The sequence below is a fragment of the Rhinopithecus bieti genome, unplaced genomic scaffold, assembly GCF_001698545.2.
Source record: "Rhinopithecus bieti isolate Rb0 unplaced genomic scaffold, ASM169854v2 scaffold_5023, whole genome shotgun sequence".
NCBI classification, from domain to species: Eukaryota; Metazoa; Chordata; class Mammalia; order Primates; family Cercopithecidae; genus Rhinopithecus; species Rhinopithecus bieti.
The window spans coordinates 3,178,562-3,187,868 of record NW_016805223.1 but is presented as its reverse complement, the minus strand read 5'-3'; the positions used below and the strand labels follow the sequence as shown (position 1 = coordinate 3,187,868).

General features: G+C 34.3%; 1 long non-coding RNA gene across 1 annotated transcript in view; it reads left to right on the top strand.

Moving 5' to 3' along the window:
* The window catches only part of LOC108529402 (uncharacterized), a 36,723-nt gene extending 28,327 nt beyond the window's left edge, over window positions 1–8,396 (top strand). Inside the window, exon 3 of the long non-coding RNA XR_001885519.1 lies at window positions 7,693–8,396. This is a non-coding gene — a long non-coding RNA (uncharacterized LOC108529402). The remainder of the gene's footprint in view (window positions 1–7,692) is intronic.
* The last annotated feature ends 911 nt before the right edge of the window (window positions 8,397–9,307 follow it).

Below are 9,307 nucleotides of genomic sequence, written 5' to 3'. Positions count from 1 at the left end.
TTTTTTTTTGAGACGGAGTCTTGCTCACTACAGGCGCCCGCCAGGTCGCCCGGCTAGTTTTTTGTATTTTTAGTAGAGACGGGGTTTCAGCATGTTAGCCAGGATGGTCTTGATCTCCTGACCTCGTGATCCGCCCGTCTCGGCCTCCCAAAGTGCTGGGATTACAGGCTTGAGCCACCACGCCCGGCCATGAAGAATTCTTAAAACTGAAAAATAAGAAAACAGAAAACCAGGTTAAAAAATGGCCCAAAGCCCTTAACAGAAACTTCACTAAAGAACATATGCAGATGGAAAATAAGCATATGAAAGGATGCTTCACATCTTATATGATTAGAAAACGCAAATTAGAACAACAATGAAATACCACAACACGCCTACCAAAATGGCAATTTCCAGAACGCTGACACTACCAAATGCTGGTGAGGATGTGGAGCAGTCATAACTCTCATTTATTTCTGGTGGGAAAGCAAAATGGTTCCAAAATACACTTTGGAAGATGGTTTGGTTTTTTCTTACAAAACTAAACATACTTTTACCAAACCATCCAGCAATCACTCTTTGGTATTTACCCCAAAGAGTTGAAAACCTATTCACACAAAAATCTACACACAACTATTTATAGCTGCTTTATTCATAGTTGCCAAAACCTGGAAGCAAACAAAATGTCCTTCAGTAGGTAAATTGATAAACAAAATGTTACATCTAGACCATGGTATATTATTTAGTGCTAAAAAGAAATAAAATACTAAGCCATGAAAAGACATGGCATAAATTTAAGTCTCTATTACTAAGTGAAAGAAGACAATATGGAAAGACTATATACTGTCCGATTCTGTCTAGATGACATTCTATAGAAGGCAAGCTATGGAGACAGTAAAAAGAACATCAGTTACCAGGAGTTAGTGGGAAGGGAAGGATTCATAGAACAGAGAGGGTTTTCAGGGCAGTGAAACTACTCTGTATCATAATAATGAATACATGTCAACATAAATTGATCCATAGCCATAAAATATATAACACCAAGAGTGAGCTTTAGAATAGACTATGCACCTAGGGTAATAATGACTTGTCAATGTAGGTTCACCAGTTGTAATAAGTGTGCCAGTCTGATGGGTGTTCTTAATAATAGGCGAGGCTATGTATATGTCAGGGCAGATGGGGATATGGTACATTGTTGTAACTTCTGCTGAATACTGCTGTAAACCTAAAACCGCTATAAAAACAAAGTCTATTTTCTTAAAAAGTTATGAACTCACAAAAGGCGGATGAATATAAAAACAATTATGCAGCTTAAAAAGCCAGACCAATCCCTGCCATAGTGTTAATATCTTCTTGTTTACTGATTCAATTTGTTTAAACTTCTAGAAGATACAAAATAATCTCTAATGGGAGAAGCAAGATCAGTATTTGCTTATTGATGAAGAAAGATGATGGAGGAGCAGATGAGACAGATTATAAAGAAGCACAGAGAAATAATTAGAGTTGATAGATGTGTTCATTATCCTGATTGTGGTGATAATTCTTTAGCAATATACATATGTCAACACTTACTAAATTTTACACTTTAAATATGTGAAAGACATATTGTGTTTTAATAATATCTGAAAAAGATGTTTTAATACATTTTTAAAAGCAGACTCAATAGTATCATTGGATTTTAATACGACAGAAAAAATGGTGAAAGTTATCATCATGGAACGGTTCATAATATCATGTAGACTTATGAGCATTTGTCTTGAATATGAATGCCATCTGTCATTTGCATGTTAGAGGGAAGGAACTGGAACCTGTTTCAGACTATGCTTGAAGTTGAAACCATACACAAGATAAGACATGGTTCTTTTACTTCAAATTCTCATAGGAATTGCAGACAACAGAACTCATCAGTCTCCATCTCAAATTGTGAATTTCTAAAGGAACACAGTATTCTAGACTCATAAACTATTAGAGATGAAAGCAACTTAAGTTCACATAGTCATACATACCTTGCCATGTTCGGAAGATAGGATTTTCTAGACAGGCCACAGTAAACTCACAAGAGTACACATAAATATATTGGCATAGTTGGAACTAAAACTCACCTCTCTGGCTCCCAGCCCAGAATTGTCTCCATTACATCAGTGCATCATTTCCCTTTTGCTAAACACCACACCCTAATCATAGTCAATGGTCCCTATATTTGCTTACCAACTGATGATCCTAATTGACAAAATGTACCAAAGGAGGCCCTCCAAATTATACTCTGTTCAAAAGGTTGAGGGGCAAATAGTTCACAAGGATAAGAAATAATGGGAAATCATGGATTTTCTTTTTAATTCCTTTTTTTCTCTTTGAGATTAGACATATTTACATATAAATATTTGAAAATGAACAAACAAACAATGAAGAACTATTTCTCTACATACAATAAGAAAAATTAATGTGCACTGTGGTGGAAAAAAATCCAGAATGAATTGCTAAAATGTCAATTTATGAATTAAAACTATTAGTAGAGATTAAATCAGTCTGATGAACAATCAGTGGGAGACTTTTGAGAAGCTCTATGCTATTTATAGTAACGGCTCTGAAGCTTTGCTGTTCATTTATATTAGGTAACAAAATTACTACTGCAACAGAAGTACTTTATAGGATCTATGGCACTTGGCAGCAAAAGAGAATTGGTTCCAAGCCAAGGAAATGACAGCACAGTATAGCTGGTGCTGACTTGAAGGAAGGAAAAAAAAAGAAGAATGGATAATAATAGATGCATATGGGCAGTGAAGAAAAGTGCAATCAGCTCAGATTAATTACAAGTTCAGTACATGTGCAAGGGACAAATTTCGAAGGAGATTGAGATAAAAAGGGATAGGCATTTAAGTTGGCTGTAGGGAATGGACAAATTTATACCAAAAAAAAAGAAAGAAAAAGAAAAGCCTCTAAATTCACATCAGCAAAGACAAAAGACCTGTCATAACAGACATATCATGAATAGTTCTGTAAGCAGGAAGAAGTAATCAAAGTAATCACAGTCCCTGGCACATGGAGAAACATTTAATCTGCCCAAGGGAATTACTTTTAGTTCTTGTTATATATGATGTTCATTTTTCATAGGTCATTTTGGAAAAGTTATCATAGTGAACAGGATAGTGATGACTTATTGAGAAAACAAATGCTAAAAACAGTTAATAATAATATAAGCTATAAACTTTAATTTCTAATACAGCCATACTCTCATATTCCGAGGTCATATATTCACCAAATTCACCCTTCTAGATCACAGTCCATACTTATTAGGATGAAGAAAAGGAAACCAACCAATCTATTTAGCCAAAATCAATAGCACAAAATACAAGAACTTTGATTACATGAAAGATCTTCATCCAGAGCACGACTATTATTTTAGATGTGATTTTATTAATATTGTGTTCTCTAAGGCAGATACGTAGCAGCAAGTTCTACAGGGGGAAGAACTGATAAATATAGTTTAAGAGCAGAAAAATGTGTATAAAACCATATAAGCTGAGAAAGATTCACAACAATTATGAATATAGACAAAAAATCTTAGCAGAGGCCAATTAATATAGAATAAAAACGTACATTTCCACACCTCAATCAATCATGATGCCATCACATGCTATTATTATACAAGATGATTTATGTTCAGGGTGATGACTCAGTCATCGAATGAATAAAAAATCATCTTCTGTGTACTCCACAGCAAAGCCAGGAAAGTGAAAAGTACATTATAGAAAAGGCTCCATGCAAGATTATTAAACTGAAAAAATTATTGCCTTAAGTATAGAATTATCTGGAAAATTCCCTTATGTGAAGCACCTCATTGGTAATGAGGTATTTTCTACACAGGCCATAGTAAATTCACCAGAGGAAAAAAGAAATATATATTAGTCATATCTCTTTTGCATGGAAGTGAGAAGAAACCCAAATAAAATGATTAAATAATTTTTGACCCACATACCTGAAAAGTATAGTGGTAGGTTTCTGTTCAAATATGGCTGGACAGAGGTAGGTAGAATTACCAGGAGTCTATTTTTGTTAATCTCTTGACTCAGTTTCTTTAACTTTTTATGTCAAAATACATTTAGAAGTTACAGGAATGTTGGGAATTATTAGTCCGTTCTCACATTGCTAATACCCGAGACTGGGTGGTTTATAAAGAAAAAGAGGTTTAATGGACTTACAGTTCCACATGTCTAAGGAGGCCTCATAATACACGGTGGCAGAGAAAAGAGTGTGTGCAAGGGAACTCTGATTTATAAAACCATCAGATCTCATGAGATTTATTCACTACCAGGAGAACAGTATGGGGGAATCTGCCCCCATGATTCAATTATCTCCAACTGGCCCCACCTTTGACATGTGGGGATTATTAAAATTCAAGGTGAGATTTGGGTGGGGACACAGCCAAACCATATCAGGAATAGATTACAAAGAGTTCATATATATTCTTTCCTCAGTTTTCTCTACTGTTAAAAATTTAGATAGCTGTAATTTTAAAACCAGGAAATTAACATTGTTACTACACTACTATTAAAGTACAGATCTTATTTGAATTTCATCAGGTAGTTTTTTTCCTGAAAGTCTTTTTTTCTTTTCTAAGATCCAATCAAAGCTGCCACATTGCATTTAATGTTGTGTCTTTTTAGTCTCTTTCTATTTGTAACAATTCCACAATCTTTTCTCACCTTTCATTATCTTGGTACTTTTTATAAGTACTGGTCCATTATTCTGTAGATGTGCCTCAATTTGACTGTCTGATGTTTCTTTACGATTAGACTGAGGTTTTGCTCTTTTGGCACAAATTACAGAAGTAATTATTTTTCCCCTCTAAGTACGTATTATTGGGGGAACATAGTGCCAATATATATTATTTCTGTCAATATTAACCTTGATTACTTGGTTAAGGTTTCTCTAACAAGTTTTTCCATTGTAAAATTAATATTTTCCCCTTTGTAGTTAATAAATAACTACAGGGAGACACTTTGAGACTATGTTAATGTCATTTTTCTCCTCAAACTTTCACTCAATGATTTTAACATCTATTGGTGAATATTGACAGTGTAAACCAAAAGCATCTGAGACAGGAANAAATAACTACAGGGAGACACTTTGAGACTATGTTAATGTCATTTTTCTCCTCAAACTTTCACTCAATGATTTTAACATCTATTGGTGAATATTGACAGTGTAAACCAAAAAGCATCTGAGACAGGAATCAATCAATTTAGAAGTTTATTTTGCCAAGGTTAAAGACATCCCTGGAAGAAAAGAACACAAAATCACTGAAACAGTCTGTGGTCTGTGACTCAATCAATTTAGAAGTTTATTTTGCCAAGGTTAAAGACATGCCTGGAAGAAAAGAACACAAAATCACAGAAACAGTCTGTGGTCTGTGACTTTCTCCAAAGATGAATTTGAGAACGTCAATATTTAAAGAGGAAAAGTGGGCTGGAGGGGAAGGAGGGAGTGTATGGTAATCCACAAGTGCAATAGAAAGGGAGTAGGCCGGGGGAATAGTCAATTATATATTCCTCTCTTCCTCAGTAAATTGGTACTTTACATAAGATAGGGCAAACACAGAGTAGTTACCTGTGGAGAGATTTAACCTTTAACCTGGAGCTATCTGCTTAGCAACAAAAGGAAAAGCAGTTTCTTGTGTGACTCAGTTTTTAGCTTACTTTTTTCCTTTAGGCATAGTGAATTATTTCCCATGTTTTTATTTTCCTTTCAAAACTGCAACAATTATTCTGTGATGTTTGCCTCAGCAATGTTTTTTCTGCCCTAGATTCATTTTCAGAAAGACATTGCTGAAGAAACAGTGACGGAAAGTAGCTCTAGACTTTAGTTTAATCAGCTTAGCAATCCCAATAAAAAGATCGCACCTTTTTCCCCAGTTACAATAGTGCTACCAATGGTTTCCTTTGTGGGGGCATGTACTATACAGTGTTAACTTGGTTGCCATAGCCAAAGGGAAGGCCACTGTCATAGACAAGGCCTGGCTTATGTTCCTCTTTCTCAAGTTGGGGGCTGGGGTTGTCGCACTGAAACCACACAAAATGAGAATGGAGAGAAGACTTCTTAGGTTAAAAAGAAAACACCAAAAATAGTGATACAAAATTTGACACAGGTCAAATCAACAAATATCCACTGCACTATGATACAAATTATTATTCCTGATGTGGCCTAAGATCTAAGTTTGTAAAAAACAATTATTGAAACCCATTAGTATCCAAAAATATAAGCATTTAACTTTACCTTATTATCACAATGTGGAAGAATGCAAGTTCTTGGTCACCTATTTTAGTGTTTCCCAACCTTTACAGTAGCTGTAATTTAAGATTTCTTTCTTCTCTGTCCTTCATAGAAACAGAAAAAATAGCCATAATTTTTCTTACCGTTAAAATAGATCATTAGTAAAATGCATGGCACATAGATAACTGGTCAAAAATGGCATTGTTATTATTGTTATAAGTATTATTAATATATTAAACTTGATATATATTTATGAAGAGCCTGTTTTATATAAGATAATAATAGATTATAGAAAACTGAAATAAGAAAGGATACCTGATTATAAATAGTACAATCAATAGTATGAGAGAAAAAATATGTAGAAAACTCTAATACCAGGTAGAATGTAGCAAGTTTCTATAATAGATGCATAAGTACAATGGTTAAATACATGTTTATGTGTTTTAAATATTAAGTATCTCCTTAATCTTTTCTTCTTTAGGCAAAACAAAACAAACAAAACCCAAAGGACCACCTTTTCAACTGGCTTTCCTCAAAAGATTAGCTCCCAGACACATTTAACTTAGGATATAAATTGGATGTCACATTAACCAGCAACTGAATAAGCAGAGCAAAGGACACTTGACTTCATTATTTTCAATATTTTAAATAAAAGACTTAAAATTATAACAAACATTTCAATCAGAGTGTTATTTTCCAGATTTAATACTATAATCCCTTTATGAAAAACAGAAGACCTTCCCTGCATTTTTTCTATACACACAAAAAATCAGATTATTTGATTTCTTTTACACAAAAGGCTTTGTAGTTTAGAAATAGCTTTTGAATTAAATGACCAGATTGTTGCTAAGCAACAGTGTAAAACAATTCTTAGATATGGAGACATGTCTAAAGTATAAGCATGTAAGGCCTATGGCAAGTCTGGCATTTTGTGGACTCGGCTCATATTATTTGCAAAAATAAATATTTCTATATTATCTTTCAAAAATGGTTAGGTGTGTGTCAGCTGGTGTATTCAGAGAAAGTGGATGGATTGAGGATGAAATGGAAAGCAAAATCTCAACCACTATTGGGTTAATTTTAATTTTTCAGTTCCATTTTGGCCCTGTTTACCTGCCAAGATATAAAATGTTTTTAATTACTTTTGGTTTCTTTGTTGTAACTCGTGAAGCATTTCTAAGACAACTATTCAGATATTCTGGATTAATGGCCCTGTTCTGGAAATAAGGTCTTTTACAGACAATATTTCTGGAAAAATATGTTAAGAAGCTATCCTCTGACTTGATAACATGTATTTCAATGTATAAATTATTGTGTAGTAAATGTAATTTTATTATGAAGGTACAGCAGTAAAAATTCAGTAATTTATTATATAAAAAATGTCAGGTTTTGCTAATACTGCAAAACCAGTAACACAATTGTCACTTCTTTCTTTCTTTTCAGTGCTTTTGGAGGTTATATTTGTCACTTCTTAAGCTAAAGGAAAAGACCCACTTTTCATATAAAGTTGTAAGTAGTAAATATGCTCTTTTGAAACGAGAGAAAGATGCCCTTGCCTATGAAAACGCTGCCCTACTTTTGCAGAAGTAGCTGTATCATAGAGTGAATGTGGCAACTGATATGGCCATCACTGTGAAGAGCTGGGTACATACACCAGCCTCAGGACACCCCCTGCAGTCCTAACTTGGGAATGTAAAACTCAGCTATTGCAAGTAAACCATTTCTGCTTCATTCACATAAGAACATTTCCTTCACAAAACTCACATGGACAAGACAAAATAAGAACTTACCTAAGAAAAAAAAAAAATGTCTTTGGTTAATTACCGTGCTAAGCTACTTTCTGCAGAGGTTAAGTGCTGTAGACATTAGGATCAGGAAAAACCAAGAAACAAACAATTGTGAGTAAATTTTTCTCTAGGAGACAAGGAAAGGAATTTGTTCAGCTCCTGAGAGATAAATGTATGAAGACAAAGACAGAACAGCAAGAAAGTCAGAAAAACCAGAGAGATGGTGTGTAACAGGAGGCTTTTAAGAAGCATCCAATAGCAACTGTCTCCTTTCTAGTTATTTCTATTACTTCAACCTTACCTCCCCCAAATCCAGCACCTCATTATGATATCCTTCCCAATCAATCTTCTATGGAACTACTTTAGTTATGAGTGTTTTCCTGTAGGATATTTCCCTGTAAGTCTTGCGAATGGGGTAAGTTGGGCACGGTGAGACACTGCATGTGCAGAAACCTGAGCTCAAGGGTAGAGAAATGGTAACCACAGAAGCCCCAATAAATTCATGCAGCACTTGGAAAAAGGGCTTATATTTCCACAGATCATGGAATTGGAGGTTTGAACCTATCTCAAGTGACTTCAAAGGAGCATGAGACTCTACCCAGAGAATATCTAGCATATTGATATAAAGGTTGAATATGCCTTATCTGAAATGCTTGGGACCAGAAGTGTTTCAGATTTCAGATTTTTTTTTGGCGAATTTTAAATATTTATACATACATAATGAGACTACTTGGAGATGGTAGCCAAACCAAAACATAACATTTATTTATGTTTCATATATACCTCATACACATAGCCTGAAGTAATTTTATGTGCTATTTTAAATAAGTTTATGCATGAAGCAAAATTTTGACCATGACTATGACATGAGGTCTTCATGGAATTTTTCACTTATGGCATCACGTCAGCACAAAAAAGTTTTGGATTTCGGAGCATTTCAGATTTTGAATTTTCAGATTAGGAATGTTCAACCTGTAATATAAATAAGTTTGATGTTTTGGGTTATTTTATCCACAGTATTTGTTGAACTGCCATTTTAGATACATATGTAGAACAAACATAAGTTGTCACATATTATGGAGATATAAAACACAGGCAATAATATATTTGCTGCAGGAATGACTTGTGCTTCCTACATCTTTGAGATGCGGATCGCTGCCTGTTCAAATAAAACCAATCAGAACTCTAATTACATGATTATGTAATTCTTGAATTACATTAAGGTCACATACAGATTGTGTTTTATACCTGTAATTGGAGTACTAGTTAAT